Source organism: Arachis stenosperma, chromosome 5 (assembly GCF_014773155.1).
Source record: "Arachis stenosperma cultivar V10309 chromosome 5, arast.V10309.gnm1.PFL2, whole genome shotgun sequence".
NCBI classification, from domain to species: Eukaryota; Viridiplantae; Streptophyta; class Magnoliopsida; order Fabales; family Fabaceae; genus Arachis; species Arachis stenosperma.
In genome coordinates this window covers 110,221,746-110,244,736 of record NC_080381.1, presented here as the reverse complement: position 1 = coordinate 110,244,736, position 22,991 = coordinate 110,221,746, and the positions used below count along the sequence as shown (strand labels likewise).

At 39.8% G+C, this 22,991-nt stretch overlaps 2 non-coding genes across 2 annotated transcripts; one reads left to right on the top strand and one right to left on the bottom strand.

Annotated features, from left to right (window-relative positions):
* The first annotated feature begins 10,289 nt into the window (after positions 1-10,289).
* On the top strand, positions 10,290-10,397 carry LOC130984301 (small nucleolar RNA R71). Its single transcript, XR_009088244.1, has one exon. It is a non-coding gene; the product is annotated as a small nucleolar RNA R71 (small nucleolar RNA).
* A 7,831-nt stretch (positions 10,398-18,228) lies between these two features.
* Positions 18,229-18,332, bottom strand: LOC130984765 (small nucleolar RNA R71). Its single transcript, XR_009088676.1, has one exon. It is a non-coding gene; the product is annotated as a small nucleolar RNA R71 (small nucleolar RNA).
* Between the last annotated feature and the right edge of the window lie 4,659 nt (positions 18,333-22,991).

Sequence of the window (22,991 nt, the reverse complement as noted above, 5' to 3'; positions counted from 1 at the left end):
CTCTGGCCGTGATGTTCATAGTGTTCATATGCTGCTCTTAACTGTTTCATGCTGCTGTTGCACTGCTTTTTCATATTCATGTAATCTATGTCTATTTGCAGCATTATTTTAATTCATGTGAACTGTTTTATTTTCTTGCTGTTTGTTTCCTGGAAATATCCAATTTTAGCCGGAATGCTGCCCAATTTTCTGCAAATTGTTTCCTTTTTACATTCAGGAATTGGTTTTGGCAATCCTCAATTTTGCACTACTTAGCGCCAACCAAACCAATTCTTGAATGCACGGGCCAGCATTCTTATTCCTTTCAATTCCCTGGTTACTAAATTCCATTATTGATTATTTCATGTTGGTTTTGCACCTTTTCTATCCATCTGAATTCTCATCAATCTTGCTTGCATATGAGTTGTTTTTTCTCTTTATTTGTGAATATTGTTAACTAGGAAACCGTTATCATGCCACTTACTTTGACTTTCTTTTTAACTCACTGCTTTGACCTCCTTTTAACTTATTAACCATTCTAACTTTCTAACTAATGGCATGACTACTGTTTTCCTAATTAACAAATATTCTACATATCATATATTCAACTCACTTTATGCTTTTAGCCCTCTTTCGTTCATCTTTTGCCTTTATGCTTATATTGCTATTATCCTATTTGCCTACTTGTTTTCCTACTTTCATTCTTCAATTATATCTTGGAAATTCTGTCTTTCAGGATATCTGGCTCTCAAAGCAGAGGAAAGGGCAAAGTAACCACTGGCAAAAGAAAAAGAGGCGAATCCTCTGTTTCCATCCTTGGCATCTTACATGATGATTCCTGGCGGGAGAAGAACTTTACCCCACAGGAAAAAGCTGATCAGTTGGTACCTGCGGTTGACCCAATTAAATTTGCAAACAAATATTGTGAGCTGAAGTACCTAGTTTTTGCCACATCCAGGAACCTGTACCTGGAAAGGACACTCAAAATTCCAGAAGAACTTAAGTATTACACTTCAGACCAAATTAAACAGAGAGGCTGGTTCTTCCTGGAGAGAAACTTGACAGAGATCAACTCATCCTGGGTCAGAGAATTTTACTGTAACTACTTTCTATCATCCCTGGATGCAGTACAGATCAGACGCAAATAAGTTCTGATTACTGAGGAAGCAATTGAAGACATCCTCCAGCTTGCACCTAAATCAGATCAGCCAGATGGTTAGCAGAAAGCTGAGGAGGATATGAGATTCATGAGGTTTGATAGGGATGCCGTGAAATGGGATATCACCATTGATCCTTGATGAGCGGATAATTTGTACGCTTTTTGGCATTGTTTTTAGTATGTTTTTAGTATCTTTTAGTTAGTTTTTAGTATATTTTTATTAGTTTTTAGTTAAAATTCACTTTTCTGGACTTTACTATGAGTTTGTGTGTTTTTCTGTGATTTCAGGTATTTTCTGGCTGAAATTGAGGGATCTGAGCAAAAATCTGATCCAGAGACTAAAAAGGACTGCAGATGCTGTTGGATTCTGACCTCCCTGCACTCGAAGTGGATTTTCTGGAGCTACAGAAGCCCAATTGGCGCGCTCTCAACGGTGTTGGAAAGTAGACATCCTGGGCTTTCCAGCAATATATGATAGTCCATACTTTGCCCAAGATTTGATGGCCCAAACCGGCGTTCAAAGTCACCTCAAGAAATTCCAGCGTTAAACGCCGGAACTGGCACCTAATTGGGAGTTAAACGCCCAAACTGGCATAAAAGCTGGCGTTTAACTCCAAGAAGAGTCTCTACACGAAAATGCTTCATTGCTCAGCCCAAGCACACACCAAGTGGGCCCGGAAGTGGATTTTTATGTCTTCTACTCATCTTTGTAAACCTTAGGCTACTAGTTTTCTATAAGTAGGACCTTTTACTATTGTATTTTAAATATCTTTTGATCATGTTTTGATGATTGAACCCTCATTGGGAGGCTGGCCTCACGGCCATGCCTAGACCTTGTTCTTATGTATTTTCAACGGTGGAGTTTCTACACACCATAGATTAAGGTGTGGAGCTCTGCTGTACCTCGATTATTAATGCAATTACTATTGTTCTTCTATTCAATTCCGCTTGTTCTTTGTCCAAGATATCACTTGTTCTTCAACTTGATGAATGTGATGATCCGTGACACTCATCATCATTCTCACTCATGAACAAGGTGACTGACAACCATTCTTGTTCTACAAGCAATCAAAGCTCTAGTGAATATCTCTTGGATTCCTGATAACACGATGCATGGTTGATCGCCTGACAACCGAGTGCTCGCCTGACAAACGAGCCAGCCATTCCGTGAGATCAGAGTCTTCGTGGTATAGGCAGGACCTGATGGCGGCATTCAAGAGAATCCGGAAGGTCTAACCTTGTCTGTGGTATTCTGAGTAGGATTCAATGATTGAATGACTGTGACGTGCTTCAAACTCCTAGCAGGCGGGGCGTTAGTGACAGACGCAAAAGTATCAATGGATATTATTCCGGCCTGACCGAGAACCTACAGCTGAATTCCGCTATGCCGTGACAGGGCATATGCCAATCGCTTTCACTGAGAGGATGGGAGGTAGCCACTGACAATGGTGAAACCCTACACGAGCTTGCCATGGAAAGGAGTAAGAAGGATTGGATGAAGACAGTAGGAAAGCAGAGAGACGGAAGGGAAGGCATCTTCATGCGCTTATCTGAAGTTCCTACCAATGAATTACATAAGTATCTCTATCTTTACCTTTTATGTTATTTTCGTTCATCACCATCATACATTTGAGTCTGCTTGACTAAGATTTACAAGATGACCATAGCTTGCTTCATAGCAACAATCTCCGTGGGATCGACCCTTACTCACGTAAGGTATTACTTGGACGACCCAGTGCACTTGCTGGTTAGTTGTGCGAAGTTGTGTTTATGCCATGGTATTGAGCACCAAGTCTTTGGAGCCATTACCGGGGATTATTTGAATATGGACAAAGTAGTGATCACAATTTCGTGCACCAATCCTACTGTTCCATGGGTCATGGAAAGAGCACAGTGGTACCCAAGGGAATCAGACAAATTTATCTGAATAATGACGCTCGGCTATGGCAACAGATTCTGAGTAACTACGTGATGCCGAGCACTCATGAGACGGAGGTGCCAGCTGCTATGATTACCCTCATCTGGTGTGTGATGACGGGTAAGGACTTATATCTACCCCGCTTCATCCGGCATTATATGACCAGAGTCCATGTTAGAGGCACCCTTCCCTTTCCATTCCTGATTACTCAATTGGGTCGCCGAGCTGAGGTACCTTGGGAGGTTGCTGATGAAAAGCCACCCGCCGTGGACTACAGAAAGATCATCCCTCACAGTCGGAAGTTTCAGGCATTCGGCTACCGACCTCCATTTTTCACTGACTCTGCTGAGGCAGCTACTTCTTCAGTTGCTCCTTATGCTTCCACTGGCCCAGCACCGCCCACTGCACCCCCACCTGCTCATGAGCCCGTATACTTTCTGGTGCACCGCCTCTTTGACTGCTTAGACCAGATGGAGCACCGTCACCAGCAGCACTTTGAGAGGTCTGAACATCACAATAGGCGACGTTATGAGAGGTCTGAGCGTCGCCACAAGCGGCGCTCTGAGCACCTCAAGCTGATGATCCGATCTGGTGGCGACATCCCCTCCGAGCCCGACACGCCCTCCGACACATCTGAGGAGGATGTGAGCGATCATGAGGAGGAGGCACCTACCCAAGCTGAGCAGGGAGGACCCGAGCACACTGTCCCACATCCTGAGGAGCACCACCAGCTACAGACCACTGATCCGGACATTCCCTTACAGACAGGGCCTCCGCTTCAGCAGACCGCTCCTCCTACACTCACAGAGACTGCAGACCCTCAGCCTACCACCGAGACACTGGCAGCCCATCCTTCCGGAGATGATACTTTCTCACATCCAGTTTTAGTGAGCATCGAGGACGATGCTATTATTTAAGTGTGGAGAGGTCGCCATCTCTGGCATATATTTCTTTTGGTGAACCACTATAGACTCTTATTGGTGCACGAAATTGTGATCTCTTCTTTTCACAACTCAAATAATCCCTAGTAATGGCCCCAAAGACTTGGTGCTCAATACCATGGCATCACAACTTCGCACAACTAACCAGCAAGTGCACTGGGTCGTCCAAGTAATAAACCTTACGCGAGTAAGGGTCGATCCCACGGAGATTGTTGGTATGAAGCAAGCTATGGTCACCTTGTAAATCTCAGTCAGGCAGACTCAAATGGTTATGGATGATGTATGAATAAAACATAAAGATAAGGATAGAGATACTTATGTAATTCATTGGTGAGAACTTCAGATAAGCGAATGGAGATGCTTTATCCCTTCCGTCTCTCTGCTTTTCTACTGTCTTCTTCCAATCCTTCTCACTCCTTTCCATGGCAAGCTGTATGTTGGGCATCACCATTGTTAATGGCTACAGTCCCGTCCTCTCAGTGGAAATGTTCAACGCACCTTGTCACGGCACGGCTATCCAGCTGTCGGTTCTCAATCATGTCGGAATAGAATCCAGTGATTCTTTTGCGTCTGTCATTAACGCCCTACAATCGCGAGTTTGAAGCTCGTCACAGTCATTCAATCATTGAATCCTACTCAGAATACCACAGACAAGGTTTAGACCTTCCGGATTCTCTTGAATGCCGCCATCAATTCTAGCTTATACCACGAAGATTCCGGTTAAAGAATCCAAGAGATAAACATTAGAGCCTTGTTTGCTTGTAGAACAGAAGTGGTTGTCAGTCACTTGTTCATAAGCGAGAATGATGATGAGCGTCACATAATCATCACATTCATCAAGTTCTTGAGTGCGAATGAATATCTTAGAATAAGAACAAGCTGAATTGAATAGAAGAACAATAGTAATTGCATTAATACTCGAGGTACAGCAGAGCTCCACACCTTAATCTATGGTGTGTAGAAACTCCACCGTTGAAAATACATAAGAACAAGGTCTAGGCATGGCCGTGAGGCCAGCCCCATGATCTAAGATAGCATAAGACTAAAGATAGCTACCAAGATTGTCAAATACAATAGTAAAAGGTCCTATTTATAGGGAACTAGTAGCTTAAGAATTACAAAGATGAGTAAATGACATAAAAATCCACTTTCGGGCCCATTTAGTGTGTGCTTGGGCTGAGCATTGAAGCATTTTCGTGTAGAGACTCTTCTTGGAGTTAAACGCCAGCTTTTGTGCCAGTTTGGGCGTTTAACTCCCACTTTGGTGCCGGCGTTTAACGCTGGAAATTCTGAAGGTGACATTGAACGCTGGTTTGGGCCATCAAATCTTGGGCAAAGTATGTACTATCATATATTGCTGGAAAGCCCAGAATGTCTACTTTCCAACGCCATTGAGAGCGCGCCAATTGGGCTTCTGTAGCTCCAGAAAATCCACTTCGAGTGCAGGGCGTTCAGAATGGAACAGCATCTGCAGTCCTTTTCAGTCTCTGAATCAGATTTTTGCTCAATTTCAGCCAGAAAATACCTGAAATCACAGAAAAACACACAAACTCAGTAAAGTCCAGAAAAGTGAATTTTAACTAAAAACTAATAAAAATATACTAAAAGCTAACTTGAACATACTAAAAACATACTAAAAACAATGCCAAAAAGCGTACAAATTATCCGCTCATCACAACACCAAACTTAAATTGTTGCTTGTCCTCAAGCAACTGAAAATCAAACAAGATAAAAAGAAGAGAATATGCAATAAACTCCAAAAACATCTATGAAGATCAGTATTTATTAGATGAGCGGGGCTTTTAGCTTTTTGCCTCTGAACAGTTTTGGCATCTCACTTTATCCTTTGAAATTCAGAATGATTGGCTTCTTTAGGAACTCAGAATCCAGATAGTGTTATTGATTTTTCTTGTTAAGTATGATGATTCTTGAACACAGCTACTTTATGAGTCTTGGCCGTGGCCCAAAGCACTCTGTCTTCCAGTATTACCACCGGATACATACATGCCACAGACACATAATTGGGTGAACCTTTTCAGATTGTGACTCAGCTTTGCTAGAGTCCCCAATTAGAGGTGTCCAGGGTTCTTAAGCACACTCTTTTTGCCTTGGATCACAACTTTATTTCTTTCTTTTTCTTTCTTTTTCTCTTTCTCCTTTTTTTTCGTTTTTTTTTCTTTCTTTTTTTTTTTGTATTCACTGCTTTTTCTTGCTTCAAGAATCATTTTTATGATTTTTCAGATCCTCAGTAACATGTCTCCTTTTTCATCATTCTTTCAAGAGCCAACAACTTTAACATTCATGAACCACAAATTCAAAAGACATATGCACTGTTTAAGCATACATTCAGAAAACAAAAGTATTGCCACCACATCAAAATAATTAATCTGTTATAAAATCTGAAATTCATGCAATTCTTCTCTTTTTCAATTAAGAACTTTTTTCATTTAAGAAAGGTGATGGATTCATAAGACATTCATAACTTTAAGGCATAGACATAAAGACACTAATGATCATAAGACACAAACATAGATAAACATAGAGCATAATTTTCGAAAAACAGAAAAATAAAGAACAAGGAGATTAAAGAACGGGTCCACCTCAGTGATGGCGGCTTGTTCTTCCTCTTGAAGATCTTATGGAGTGCTTGAGCTCCTCAATGTCTCTTCCTTGCCTTTGTTGCTCCTCTCTCATGATTCTTTGATCTTCTCTAATTTCATGGAGGAGGATGGAATGTTCTTGGTGCTCCACCCTTAGTTGTCCCATGTTGGAACTTAATTCTCCTAGGGAGGTGTTGATTTGCTCGCAATAGTTTAGTGGAGGAAAGTGCATCCCTTGAGGTATCTCAGGGATTTCATGATGAGTGGGATCTCTTGTTTGCTCCATCCTTTTCTTAGTGATGGGCTTGTCCTCATCAATGGGGATGTCTCCCTCTATGTCAACTCCAACAGAATAACAGAGGTGACAAATGTGATGAGGAAAGGCTAACCCTGCCAAGGTAGAGGACTTGTCTGCCACCTTATAAAGTTCTTGGGCTATAACCTCATGAACTTCTATTTCTTCTCCAATCATGATGCTATGAATCATGATGGCCCGGTCTAGAGTAACTTCGGACCGGTTGCTAGTGGGAATGATTGAGCGTTGGATAAACTCCAACCATCCCCTAGCCACAGGCTTGAGGTCATGCCTTCTCAATTGAACCGGCTTCCCTCTTGAATCTCTCTTCCATTGGGCGCCCTCTTCACAAATGACTGTGAGGACTTGGTCCAACCTTTGATCAAAGTTGACCCTTCTAGTGTACGGGTGTTCATCTCCTTGCATTATGGGCAAGTTGAATGCCAACCTTACATTTTCTGGATTAAAATCTAAGTATTTCCCCCGAACCATAGTAAGCCAATTCTTTGGGTCCGGGTTCACACTTTGATCATGGTTCTTGGTGATCCATGCATTGGCATAGAACTCTTGAACCATTAAGATTCCGACTTATTGAATGGGGTTGGTAAGAACTTGCCAACCTCTTCTTCGGATCTCATGTCGGATCTCCGGATATTCACTCTTTTTGAGTTTGAAAGGGACCTCGGGGATCACCTTCTTCAAGGCCACAACTTCATAGAAGTGGTCTTGATGCACCCTTGAGATGAATCTCTCCATCTCCCATGACTCGGAGGTGGAAGCTTTTGCCTTCCCTTTTCTCTTTCTAGAGGTTTTTCCGGCCTTGAATGCCATAAATGGTTATGGAAAAACAAAAAGCAATGCTTTTACCATACCAAACTTAAAAGGTTTGCTCGTCCTCGAGCAAAAGAAGAAAGAAGAGAGTAGAAGAAGAAGAAATAGAGGAGATGGAGATGGCTTTGTGGTCGGCCAAAGGGGAAGAAGTGGTGTTTAGGGTGTGTGAAAATGAGGGAGTGAAGATGGGTTTATATAGGGGTGGAGAGAGGGGTAGGGTTCGGTCATGTAAGGGTGGGTTTGGGAGGGAAAGTGGTTTGAATTTGAATGGTGAGGTAGGTGGGGTTTTATGAAGGGTGGATGTGAGTGGTGAAGAGAAAGATGGGATTTGATAGGTGAAGGGTTTTTGGGGAAGAGGTGTTGAGGTGATTGGTGAATGGGTGAAGAAGAGAGAGAGTGGTGGGGTAGGTGGGGATCCTGTGGGGTCCACAGATCCTGAGGTGTCAAGGAAAAGTCATCCCTGCACCAAATAGCGAGCAAAATTGCTCTTCATGCCAATTCTGTCGTTAAACGCCGAGCTGGTGCCCATTTCTGGCGTTTAACACCAACTTTCTGCCCTTTTCTGGCATTTAACGCCAGTCTGGTGCCCCTTTCTGGCGTTAAACGCCCAGAATGGTGCCAGACTGGGCGTTAAACGCCCAACTGATACCCTTACTGGCGTTTAAACGCCAGCAAGTTCTCCTCCAGGGTGTGCTGCTTTTCTTTCTGTTTTTTCATTCTGTTTTTGCTTTTTCAATTGATTTTGTGACTTTCTATGATCATCAACCTACAGAAAACATAAAATAACAAAGAAAAATAGATAAAATATAACATTGGGTTGCCTCCCAACAAGCGCTTCTTTAATATCAGTAGCTTGACAGTGGGCTCTCATGGAGCCTCACAGATAGTCAGAGCAATGTTGGAACCTCCCAACACCAAACTTAGAGTTTGAATGTGGGGGTTCAACACCAAACTTAGAATTTGGTTGTGGCCTCCCAACACCAAACTTAGAGTTTGACTGTGGGGGCTCTGTTTGACTCTGTTTTGAGAGAAGCTCTTCATGCTTTCTCTCCATGGTGACAGAGGGATATCCTTGAGCCTTAAACACAAGGGATTCTTCATTCACTTGAATGATCAATTCACCTCTGTCCATATCAATCACATCCTTTGCTGTGGCTAGGAAAGGTCTGCCAAGGATAATGGATTCATCCATGCACTTCCCAGTCTCTAGGACTATGAAATCAGCAGGGATGTAATGGTCTTCAACTTTTACCAGAACATCCTTTACAAGTCCATAAGCTTGTTTTCTTGAATTGTCTGTCATCTCTAGTGAGATTCTTGCAGTTTGCACCTCAAAGATCCATAGCTTCTCCATTACAGAGAGAGGCATGAGGTTTACACTTGACCCTAAGTCACACAGAGCCTTCTTAAAGGTCATGGTGCCTATGGTACAAGGTATTGAAAACTTCCCAGGATCTTGTCTCTTTTGAGGTAATTTCTGCCTAGACAAGTCATCCAGTTCTTTGGTGAGCAAAGAAGGTTCGTTCTCCCAAGTCTCATTACCAAACAACTTGTCATTTAGCTTCATGATTGCTCCAAGGTACTTGGCAACTTGCTCTTCAGTGACATACTCATCCTCTTCAGAGGAAGAATACTCATCAGAGCCCATGAATGGCAGAAGTAAATCTATTGGAATCTCTATGGTCTCAGTGTGAGCCTCAGATTCCCATGGTTCCTCATTGGGGAACTCATTGGAGGCCAGTGGACGTCCATTGAGGTCTTCCTCAGTGGCGTTCACTTCCTCTCCCTCCTCTCCAAGTTCGGCCATATTGATGGCCTTGCACTCTTCTTTTGGATTTTCTTCTGTATTGCTTGGAAGAGTACTAGGAGGGAGTTCAGTAATTTTCTTACTCAGCTGTCCCACTTGTGCCTCCAAGTTTCTAATGGAGGGCCTTGTTTCAGTTATGAAACTTTGAGTGGTTTTGATTAGATCAGAGACCATGGTGGCTAACTCAGAGTAGTTCTGCTTAGAATTCTCTGTCTGTTGCTGAGAAGATGATGGAAAAGGCTTGCCATTGCTAAACCTGTTTCTTCCACCATTATTGTTATTGAAACCTTGTTGAGGTCTCTGTTGATCCTTCCATGAGAGATTTGGATGATTTCTCCATGAAGAATTATAGGTGTTTCCATAGGGTTCTCCCATGTAATTCACCTCTTCTATTGAAGGGTTCTCAGGATCATAAGCTTCTTCTTCAGATGAAGCATCCTTAGTACTGCTTGGTGCATTTTGCATTCCAGACAGACTTTGAGAAATCAAATTGACTTGCTGAGTCAATATTTTATTCTGAGCCCGTATGGCATTCAGAGTATCAATCTCAAGAACTCCTTTCTTCTGATTTGTCCCACTGTTCACAAGATTCCTTTCAGAAGTGTACATGAATTGGTTATTTGTAACCATTTCAATTAGTTCTTGAGCTTCTGTAGGCGTCTTCTTCAGATGAAGAGATCCTCCAGCAGAGCTATCCAAAGACATCTTGGATAGTTCAGACAGACCATCATAGAAAATACCTATGATGCTCCATTCAGAAAGCATATCAGAGGGACACTTTCTGATCAATTGTTTGTATCTTTCCCAAGCTTCATAGATGGATTCTCCTTCCTTCTGTCTGAAGGTTTGTACTTCCACTCTAAGCTTACTCAATTTTTGAGGTGGAAGGAACTTTGCTAAGAAGGCATTGACTAGCTTTTCCCAAGAGTTCAGGCTTTCTTTAGGTTGTGAGTCCAACCATATCCTAGCTCTGTCTCTTACAGCAAAAGGGAATAGCATGAGTCTGTAGACCTCAGGGTCAACCCCATTAGTCTTGACAGTGTCACAGATTTGCAAGAATTCAAACTGATGAGGGTCTTCCAATGGAAGTCCATGGAACTTGCAATTCTGTTGCATTAGAGAAACTAATTGAGGCTTAAGCTCAAAGTTGTTTGCTCCAATGGCAGGGATAGAGATGCTTCTCCCATAGAAGTCGGGAGTAGGTGCAGTAAAGTCACCCAGCACCTTCCTTGCATTGTTGGCATTGTTGTTGTTTTTGGCTGCCATGGGTTCTTCTTCTTTGAAGATTTCTGTTAGGTCCTCTACAGAGAGTTGTGCCTTGTCTTCTCTTAGCTTTTGCTTCAAGGTCCTTTCAGGTTCAGGGTCAGCCTCAACAAGAATGCTTTTGTCTTTGCTCCTGCTCATATGAAAGAGAAGAGAATAAGAAAATGTGAAATCCTCTATGTCACAGTATAGAGATTCCTTGAGGTGTCAGAGGAACAAAAAAATAGAAGGAATAGGGAGAAGAATTCGAACTTAGTGAGATAGAGTTCAAATTGTGCATTGAGGAAGAGTGGTACTCCATAAATAGAAGGATGTGAGAAGAGAGGAAGAGTTTTTCGAAAATTAAGTAAAAGATTTAAAAACATTTTGAAAAATACTAATTGATTTTCGAAAACCAAGAGTGGGAAAGAAATCAAGTGATTTTTGAAAAAGATTTTGAAATTAGAAATCAAAAAGATATGATTGAAAACTATTTTTGAAAAAGATGTGATTAAAAAGATATGATTTGAAAAACAATTTAAAAAGATTTGATTTTAAAAATTAATGACTTGGCTAACAAGAAAAGATATGATTCAAACATTAAACCTTTCTCAACAGAAAAGGCAACATACTTGAAATGTTGAATCAAATCATTAATTGATAGCAAGTATTTTTGAAAAAGGAAAGAAATTGATTTTGAAAACATTTGATTGAAAAGATATGATTTGAAAAAGATTAGAATTTGAAAAACTTTGAAAACTTGAAAAAAATTTGCATTAAAAACAAAATCTTCCCTCTTGTGCCATCCTGGCGTTAAACGCCCAGAATGGTATCCATTCTGGCGTTTAACGCCCAAATGCTACCCTTTTGGGCGTTAAACGCCCAGCCAGGTATCCTGGCTGGCGTTTAAACGCCAGTTTTTCCTTCTTCACTGGGCGTTTTGAACGCCCAGCTTTTTCTGTATAATTCCTCTGCTGCATGTACTGAATCTTCAGTTCCCTGTATTATTGACTTGAAAAGACACAAATTAAAAATATTTTTGGATTTTTAATAATGAGGAATAATCAAAATGCAACTAAAATCAACATACAATGCATGCAAGACACCAAACTTAGCAGTTTGCATACTACTGACACTAGACTCAACAAGAAACATAAAATATTTTTGGTTTTTATGATTTTGTAATTTTTTTTTTGGTTTTTTCGAAAATTAAGTGGAAAAGAAAATAAAGGTATCAAAATTCTTAATGAGAATTCCAGGAATCATGCAATGTTAGTCTAAAGCTTTAGTCTAAAGGAATTAGACATGGATAGCCAAGCTTCAGCAGGACATTGCATTCAAGAGCTAAATTGATGAGAATCAATCAGCTTTGGTGATGATAAGATCATCACCTTGAAACACTAGAATTCATTCTTAAGAACTCTGAAAAATACCTAATCTAAGCAACAAGATGAACCGTCAGTTATCCATACTCGAAACAATCCCCGGCAACGGCGCCAAAAACTTGGTGCACGAAATTGTGATCTCTTCTTTTCACAACTCAAATAATCCCTAGTAATGGCACCAAAGACTTGGTGCTCAATACCATGGCATCACAACTTCGCACAACTAACCAGCAAGTGCACTGGGTCGTCCAAGTAATAAACCTTACGCGAGTAAGGGTCGATCCCACGGAGATTGTTGGTATGAAGCAAGCTATGGTCACCTTGTAAATCTCAGTCAGGCAGACTCAAATGGTTATGGATGATGTATGAATAAAACATAAAGATAAGGATAGAGATACTTATGTAATTCATTGGTGAGAACTTCAGATAAGCGAATGGAGATGCTTTGTCCCTTCCGTCTCTCTGCTTTCCTACTGTCTTCTTCCAATCCTTCTCACTCCTTTCCATGGCAAGCTGTATGTTGGGCATCACCGTTGTCAATGGCTACAGTCCCGTCCTCTCAGTGGAAATGTTCAACGCACCCTGTCACAGCACGGCTATCCAGCTGTCGGTTCTCGATCATGTCGGAATAGAATCCAGTGATTCTTTTGCGTCTGTCACTAACGCCCCACAATCGCGAGTTTGAAGCTCGTCACAGTCATTCAATCATTGAATCCTACTCAGAATACCACAGACAAGGTTTAGACCTTCCGGATTCTCTTGAATGCCGCCATCAATTCTAGCTTATACCACGAAGATTCCGGTTAAAGAATCCAAGAGATAAACATTAGAGCCTTGTTTGCTTGTAGAACAGAAGTGGTTGTCAGTCACTTGTTCATAAGTGAGAATGATGATGAGCATCACATAATCATCACATTCATCAAGTTCTTGAGTGCGAATGAATATCTTGGAATAAGAACAAGCTGAATTGAATAGAAGAACAATAGTAATTGCATTAATACTCGAGGTACAGTAGAGCTCCACACCTTAATCTATGGTGTGTAGAAACTCCACCGTTGAAAATACATAAGAACAAGGTCTAGGCATGGCCGTAAGGCCAGCCCCATGATCTAAGATAGCATAAGACTAAAGATAGCTACCAAGATTGTCAAATACAATAGTAAAAGGTCCTATTTATAGGGAACTAGTAGCTTAAGAATTACAAAGATGAGTAAATGACATAAAAATCCACTTCCGGGCCCACTTGGTGTGTGCTTGGGCTGAGCATTGAAGCATTTTCGTGTAGAGACTCTTCTTGGAGTTAAACGCCAGCTTTTGTGCCAGTTTGGGCGTTTAACTCCCACTTTGGTGCCAGTTCCGGCGTTTAACGCTGGGAATTCTGAAGGTGACTTTGAACGCCGGTTTGGGCCATCAAATCTTGGGCAAAGTATGGACTATCATATATTGCTGGAAAGCCCAGAATGTTTACTTTCTAACGCCGTTGAGAGCGCGCCAATTGGGTTTCTGTAGCTCCAGAAAATCCACTTCGAGTGCAGGGAGGTCAGAATCCAACAGCATCTGCAATCCTTTTCAGTCTCTGAATCAAATTTTTGCTCAAGTCCCTCAATTTCAGCCAGAAAATACCTGAAATCACAGAAAAATACACAAACTCATAGTAAAGTCCAGAAAAGTGAATTTTAACTAAAAACTAATAAAAATATACTAAAAACTAACTAGAACATACTAAAAACATACTAAAAACAATGCCAAAAAGCGTACAAATTATCCGCTCATCACTTATCTTATTTTGTCCATTTTTGTATTTTATTTTTGCACATTTCTCTCTTTTACTTTTGTTGTACTTTTGCACTCTGCACTTTGGGCTGTATATATCTTGGATATTTTAGCTTAATTTGCACCTTAGTTTACTAGTTATATATTAAGTGGATTAATTAGCTTAGTTTACCCTTTTTAGCATATGATAGTTTATTTGATTGGAAAATAAAAAGAGTAAGCTAGGAACCATAGCATAGTAAAATAATGAGCGGATAATTTATACGCTTTTTGGCATTGTTTTTAGGAAGTTTTTAGTAGGATCTAGCTACTTTTAGGGATATTTTCATTAGTTTTTATGCTAAATTCACATTTCTGGACTTTACTATGAGTTTGTGTGTTTTTCTGTGATTTCAAATATTTTCTGGATGAAATTGAAGGACCTGAGCAAAACTCTGATAAAAGGTTGACAAAGAACTGCTGATGCTATTGGATTCTGACCTCCCTGAACTCGAAATAAATTTTCTGGAGCTATAAAACTCCAAATGGCGCGTTCTCAACGCCGTTGGAAAGTAGACATCCAGAGCTTTCCAGCAATATATAATAGTCAATACTTTATTCAATATTTGATGACGTAAACTGGCACTCAACGCCAGTTCCATGCTGCATTCTGGAGTCAAACGCCAGAAACACGTCACGAACCAGAGTTGAATGCCAAAAACACGTTACAACTTGGCGTTCAACTCCAAAAGAAGCCTCAGCTCGTGTAAAGATCAAGCTCAGCCCAAACACACACCAAGTGGGCCCCGGAAGTAGATTTCTGCATCAATTACTTACTTTTGTAAACCCTAGTAGCTAGTTTAGTATAAATAGAACTTTTTACTATTGTATTAGTTGTCTTTGGATTGGTCTTTGATTGTAAAGTCTTTTGACCATTCGGTCTTCTGATCACGTTTCGGGGGCTGGCCATTCGGCCATGCCTGAACCTTCATCACTTTTGTATTTTCAACGGTGGAGTTTCTACACACCATAGATTAAGGGTGTGGAGCTCTGGTGTACCTCAAGTTTTAATGCAATTACTACTATTTTCTATTCAATTCAGCTATTCCTGTTCTAAGATATTCGTTGTACTTCAACATGATGAATGTGATGATCCGTGACACTCATCATTTTCTCACCTATGAACGCGTGACTGACAACCACTTCCGTTCTACTTTAGACCGGGCGCATATCTCTTGGATTTCTTAATCAGAATCTTCGTGGTATAAGCTAGATTGATGGTTGCATTCATGAGAATCCGGAAAGTCTAAACCTTGTCTGTGGTATTCCGAGTAGGATTTAGGGATTGAATGACTGTGACGAGCTTCAAACTCGCGATTGTTGGGCGTGATGACAAACGCAAAAGAATCAAGGGATTCTATTCCAACATGATCGAGAACCGACAGATGATTAGCCATGATGTGACAGAGCATTTGGACCTTTTTCACTGAGAGGATGGGATGTAGTCATTGACAACGGTGATGCCCTACATACAGCTTGCCATGGAAAGGGATAAGAAGGATTGAAGGAAGATAGTAGGAAAGCAGAGATCCAACAGGGACAAGCACCTCCACACACACTTATCTAAAATTTCCACCATTGAATTACATGAGTAACTCTATCTTTATTTTCTGTTTTATTTATTATTCGAAAACTCCATAACATTTACTATCTGCCTAACTGAGATTTACAAGATGACTATAGCTTGCTTCATACCAACAATCTCCGTGGGATCGACCCTTACTCACGTAAGGTATTACTTGGATGACCTAGTGCACTTGCTGGTTAGTTGTGCGGAGTTGTGACTAAGTGTGATTCACGTTGAGAGCGCTACCAAGTTTTTTTGGTGCCATTGTTGATGATCACAATTTCGTGCACCAAGTTTTTGGTGCCATTGCCGGGGATTGTTCGAGTATGGACAACTGACGGTTCGTCTTGTTGCTTAGATTAGGTAATTTTCTTTTAATTTTTCTTTTCAAAAAGTTTTCAAAAATATTTTTCAAAATTTTTTCTTTGTTTTCGAAAAATTATTCAAAATTTTTAAGAATGAATTCTAGTGTTTCATAAAGTATGTTGAAGCTTGGCTGGCTGTAAAGCCATGTCTAACTCAATTGGATTGAGGCTTCAAAACCATCAGCATTGAGACAAGTTAATTGGAATATCAGTTGTTACATGCCTGATTTATATCTTCTAAAGCTGGCTGGCTATTAAGCCATGTCCAACCCTTGGACTGGAGCTTTAGGCTAATATTGAAAGATTCCTGAAATTCTTATTAAAAATTTTGGATTTCTTATTTTCTTTTTTTTTCTATATGTTTTTCGAAAAAATTAAAAGAAAATCCAAAAAAATCATAAAATCATAAAAAACCAAAAATATTTTGTGTTTCTTGTTTGAGTCTTGAGTCAATTTTTAAGTTTGGTGTCAATTGCATGTTTTTAAAAAATTTATGCATTATTTTTTGAAAATTCATGCATTCATGGTGTTCTTCATGATCTTCAAGTTGTTCTTGGTAAGTCTTCTTGTTTGATCTTGATGTTTTCTTGTTTTGTGTCTTTTATTGTTTTTCATATGCATTTTTGCATTCATAGCGTCCATGCATTAAAGATTTCTAAGTTTGGTGTCTTGCATGTTTTCTTTGCATCAAAAATTTTTCAAAAATATGTTCTTGATGTTCATCATGATCTTCAAAGTGTTCTTGGTGTTCATCTTGACATTCATAGTATGCTTGCACGCATCATGTGTTTTGATCCAAAATCTTCATGTTTTGGGTCATTTTTATGTTTTTCTCTCTCATCATTAAAAATTCAAAAATAAAAAAATATCTTTTCCTTATTTCTCTCAAAAATTCGAAATTTTGGGTTGACTTGGTCAAAAATTTTTAAAATAAGTTGTTTTCTTGTTAGTCAAGTCAAAATTTCAATTTTAAAAATCTTATCTTTTCAAAACTTTTTCAAAACTCAAATCTTTTTCATTTTTTTTATATATATTTTCGAAAATTTCTTTTAAATTGATTTTCAAAATCTTTTTTTATCTTTATTTCATAATTTTTGAAATTACACTAACAATTAATGTGATTGATTCAAAAATTTGAAGTTTGTTATTTTCTTGTTAAGAAAGACTCAATCTTTAAATTCTAGAATCATATCTTTTAGTTTCTTGTTAGTTAAGTAATTAATTTTAATTTTAAAAATTAAATCTTTTTCAACCATATCTTTTTATCATATCTTTTTATCATATCTTTTATATCATATCTTTTTCAAAAAAAATTTGATTTCAAAATATCTTATCTAACTTCTTATCTTCTTATCTTTTCAAATTTGATTTTAATATCTTTTTCAACTAACTAATTAACTTTTTGTTTGTTTCTTATCTTTTTCAAAACCACCTAACTACTTTTCCCTCTCTACTTTTCGAAAATATCTCATCCCTTTTTCAAAATTCTTTTTAATTAACTAATTGTTTTAAATTTTAATTTTAATTCTATCTCACCTTTAATTTTCGAAAATCACTAACTACTTTTTCAAAATTTATTTTCAAAATTCCTTTCCTCTCCTCTTCTTCTATTTATTTATTTATTCACTAACACTTCTCTTCATCTCAAATCACTGCCTCTATCCTCACCCTTGTGTTTGGATTCTCCATTCTTCTTCACTCTTATTCCCTTTCTTCTTCTACTAATAATAAGGAACCTCTTTACTGTGACATAGAGGATTCCTCTTCCTTTTCTGTTCTCTTCTTTCTCATATGAGCAGGAACAAGGAAAAAGGCATTCTTGTTGAAGCTGATCCTGAACCTGAAAGGACTCTGAAGAGGAAATTAAGAGAAGCTAAATTACAATAATCCAGAGACAACCTTACTGAAATTTTTGAACAAGAAAAGGAGATGGCAGCCGAACCTAACAACAATGATGCAAGGAGGATGCTTGGTGATTATACTAAACCCACGTCCAAATTTGATGGAAGAAGCATCTCAATTCCTGCCATTGGAGCAAACAATTTTGAGCTGAAACCTCAACTGTTACTCTAATGAAACAGAACTGCAAGTTTCATGGACTTCCATCAGAAGATCCCTACCAGTTTTTAACTGAGTTCTTACAGATTTGTGATACTGTTAAGACTAATGGAGTAGATCCTGAAGTCTACAGGCTCATGCTTTTCCCTTTTGCTGTAAGAGACAGAGTTAGAACATGGTTGGACTCACAACCTAAAGATAGCCTGGACTCCTGGGATAAGCTGGTCACGGCATTTTTGGGTAAATTCTTTCCTCCTCAAAAGCTGAGCAAGCTTAGAGTGGATGTTCAAACCTTTAAACAAAAAGATGGTGAATCCCTCTATGAAGCTTGGGAAAGATACAAGCAGATGACCAAAAAGTGTCCTTCTGACATGTTTTCCAAGATGTCATTGGACCATTCTGTAGGTGGATCCATTCACCTAAAGAAAACGCCTGCAGAAGCTCAAGAACTTATTGACATGGTAGCAAATAACCAGTTCATGTACACTTCTGAGAGAAATTCTGTGAATAATGGGACGCCTCAAAGGAAGGGAGTTCTTGAAATTGATGCTCTGAATGCCATATTGGCTCAGAACAAAATGTTGACTCATCAAGTCAACATGATTTCTCAAAGTCTGAATGGATGGCAAAATGCATCCAACAGCACTAAAGAGGCATCTTCTGAAGAAGAAGCTTATGATCCTGAAAACCCTACAATGGCAGAGGTAAATTATATGGGTGAACCTTATGGAAACACCTATAATTCATGATGGAGAAATCATCCAAATTTCTCATGGAAGGATCAACAAAAGCCTCAACAAGGCTTTAATAATGGTGGAAGAAATAGGCTCAGCAATATCAAGCCTTATCCATCATCTTCTTAGCAACAGACAGAGAATTATGAACAGAATACCTCTAACTTAACAAATTTAGTCTCTGATCTGTCTAAGGCCACTTTAAGTTTCATGAATGAAACAAGGTCCTCCATCAAAAATCTGGAGGCACAAGTGGGCCAGCTGAGTAAGAAAATCACTGAAACCCCTCCTAGTACTCTCCCAAGCAATACTGAAGAAAATCCAAAAAGAGATTACAAGGCCATTGATATAATCAATATGGCCGAACCTAGAGAGGAAGGAGAGGACGTGAATCCCAATGAGGAAGACCTCATGGGACGTCTCTCAAGCAAGAAGGAGTTCTCTATTGAGGACCCACGGGAATCTGAGGCCCAAATAGAGACCATAGAGATTCCATTAAACCTCCTTCTGCCATTCATGAGCTCTGAAGACTATTCTTCCTCTAAAGAGGATGAAGATGTAACTGGAGAGCAAGTTGCTCAATATCTAGGAGCTATCATGAAACTGAATGCCAAGTTATTTGGTAATGAGACTTGGGAAGGTGAACCTCCCTTGCTCATTAGTGAACTAGATACCTGGGTTCAGCAAACTTTACCTCAAAAGAGACAAGATCCTGGCAAATTCGTAATACCCTGTACCATAGGCACCATGACCTTTGAGAAAGCTCTGTGTGACTTAGGGTCAGGCATAAATCTTATGCCACTCTCTGTAATGGAGAAGCTGGGGATCATTGAGGTACAACCTGCCATATTTTTATTGCAAATGGCAGATAAGTCAGTAAGACAAGCTTATGGATTGGTAGAGGACGTGTTGGTAAAGGTTGAAGGCCTTTACATCCCTGCTGATTTCATAATCTTAGACACTAGGAAGGAGGAGGATGAATGCATCATCCTTGGAAGACCTTTCCTAGCCACAGCAGGAGCTGTGATAGATGTTAACAGAGGAGAATTAGTCCTTCAATTGAATGGACACTACCTTGTGTTTAAGGCTCAAGCATCTTCTTCTTTAACAATGGAGAGGAAGCATGAAAAGCTTCTCTCAGTACAGAGTCAAACAAAGCCCCCACAATCAAACTCTAAGTTTGGTGTTGAATCCCCACATCCAAACTCTAAGTTTGGTGTTGGGAGTCTACAACATTGACCTGATCACCTGTGAGGCTCCATGAGAGCCCACTGTCAAGCTATTGACATTAAAGAAGTGCTTATTGGGAGGCAACCCAATTTTTAGTTATCTAATTTTATTTTATTTTCATTGTTCTTTTATGTTTTATTAGGTTCATGATCATGTGGAGTCACAAAAAAAAATATATTAAAATAAAAAAAAACATAATCAAAAATAGCAAAAGAAAAATCACACCCTGGAGGAAGGACTTACTGGCGTTTAAACGCCAGTAAGGAGCATCTGGCTGGTGTTCAACGCCAGAACAGAGCATGGATCTGGCGTTGAACGCCAGAAACAAGCAGCATCCTGGCGTTTAAATGCCAGGAATATACCCTGAGGAGAGTTGGCGCTGAACGCCAGAAACAAGCATGGAACTGGCGTTCAATGCCAGAAACATGCTGCAGCTGGGCATTGAACGCCCAGAACATGCATCACCTCGGCGTTTAAACGCCAGAATTGCATGCAAAGGCATTGTACATGCCTAATTGGTGCAGGGATGTAAATCCTTGACACCTCAGGATCTATGGACCCCACAGTATCATCTCAGGATCTGTGGACCCCACAGGATCCCCACCTACCATATTCTCCCCTCTTCTCAACATTCATCATCTCTTTCTAATAAACACTCTTCCCCAAAACCCTTCACCAATCACCTCAATCTCTCTTTCCAATTACCCCCTTCACCACTCACATCCATCCACTCTTTCCCATAAACCCCACCTACCTTCAAAATTCAAATTTTCTTTCCCACCCAAACCCACCCTAAATAGCCGAACATACTCCCTCTCCCCTCACTATATAAACCCCTTTATTCTCCTTAATTTTCACACAAAACACCTCCCTTTCATATACCTTGGCCGAATACACCTTTCTCCACTCTCCTCCATATTTTCTCTTCTTCTTCTTCTTTTCTTTCTTCTCTTGCTCGAAGGCGAGCAATATTTTAAGTTTGGTGTGATAAAAGCATAAGCTTTTTGTTTTTCTATTACCATTGATGGCACCTAAGGCTGGAGAAACCTCTAGAAAAGGGAAAGGGAAGATAAAAGCTTCCACCTCCGAGTCATGGGAGATGGAGAGATTCATCTCCAAAGCCCATCAAGACCACTTCTATGATGTTGTGGCTAAGAAGAAGGTGATCCCTGAGGTCCCTTTCAAGCTCAAGAAAAATGAGTTTCTGGAGATCCGACATGAGATTCAAAGAAGAAGTTGGGAAGTTCTGACCAACCCCATTCAACAAGTCGGAATCTTGATGGTTCAAGAGTTCTATGCCAATGCATGGATCACTAGGAACCATGATCAAAGTATGAACCCGAATCCAAAGAACTATATTACAATGGTTCTGGGAAAATACTTAGATTTTAGTCCGAAAAATGTGAGGTTGGCATTCAACTTGCCCATGATGCAAGGAGATGCACACCCCTACACAAGAAGGGTCAACTTTGATCAAAGGTTGGACCAAGTCCTTAGGGACATATGTGTTGAAGGAGCCCAATGGAAAAGAGACTCCAAAGGCAAGCCGGTTCAATTAAGAAGACTGGACCTCAAGCCTGTGGCTAGAGGATGGTTGGAGTTCATCCAACGCTCCATCATCCCCACTAGCAACCGATCTTAAGTTACTGTGGATCGGGCCATCATGATTCATAGCATTATGAATGGAGAGGAAGTAGAAGTTCATGAAGTCATCTCCCTTAAATTCTACAAAATAGCCGAAAAGCCCTCTACCTTGGCAAGGCTAGCTTTTCCTCATCTTATTTGCCATTTATGTTACTCAGCTGGAGTTATCATAGAAGGAGACATCCCCATTGAGGAGGATAAGCCCATCACTAAGAAAAGGATGGAGCAAACAAGAGAGCCCACTCATGGAACCCAAGAGACGCATGAGGAAGCTCATCACCAAAAAATCCCGGAGATGCCTCAAGGGATGCACTTTCCTCCCAATAACTATTGGGAACAACTCAACACTTCTCTTGAAGATTTGAGTTACAATATGGATCAATTAAGGGTGGAACATCAAGAGCACTCCATCATTCTCCATGAAATTAGAGAAGATCAAAGAGCAATGAGGGAGGAGCAACAAAGGCAAGGAAGAGACATAGAAGAACTCAAGAACATCATTGGTTCTTCAAGAAGAAAGCGCCACCATCACTAAGGTGGATTCATTCCTTGTTCTTATTTTTCTGTTTTTCAGTTTTTATGCTTATTATGTCATCTATATTTGTGTCTCTGTTACATGATCATTAGTATTTAGTAACTATGTCTTAAGGCTATAAATAATTCCATGAATCCTTCACCTCTCTTAAATGAAAAATGTTTCTAATTCAAAAGAACAAGAAGTACATGAATTTTGAAATTATCCTTAAATTTAGTTTAATTATATTGATGTGGTGACAATACTTTTTGTTTTCTGAATGAATGCTTGAACAGTGCATAATTTTGATCTTGTTGTTTATGAATGTTAAAATTATTGGCTCTTGAAAGAATGATGAACAAAGAGAATGTTATTGATAATCTGAAAAATCATGAAAATTGATTCTTGAAGCAAGAAAAAGCAGTGAAAAAGCAAAAGCTTGCGAAAAAAAAGCAAGCAGAAAAAGCCAATAGCCCTTAAAACTAAAAGGCAAGGGTAAAAAGGATCCAAGGCTTTGAGCATCAATGGATAGGAGAGCCCAAGTAAATAAAATCTAGGCCTAAGCGGCTAAATCAAGCTGTCCCTAACCATGTGCTTGTGGCATGCAGGTCCAAGTGAAAAGCTTGAGACTGAGTGGTTAAAGTCGTGATCCAAAGCAAAAAGAGTGTGCTTAAGAGCTCTGGACACCTCTAACTGGGGACTTTAGCAAAGCAGAGTCACAATCTGAAAAGGTTCACCCAGTAATGTGTCTGTGGCATTTATGTATCCGGTGGTAATACTGGAAAACAAAGTGCTTAGGGCCATGGCCAAGACTCATAAAAGTAGCTGTGTTCAAGAATCAACATACTTAACTAGAAGAATCAATTAACACTATCTGAACTCTAAGTTCCTATAGAAGCCAATCATTCTG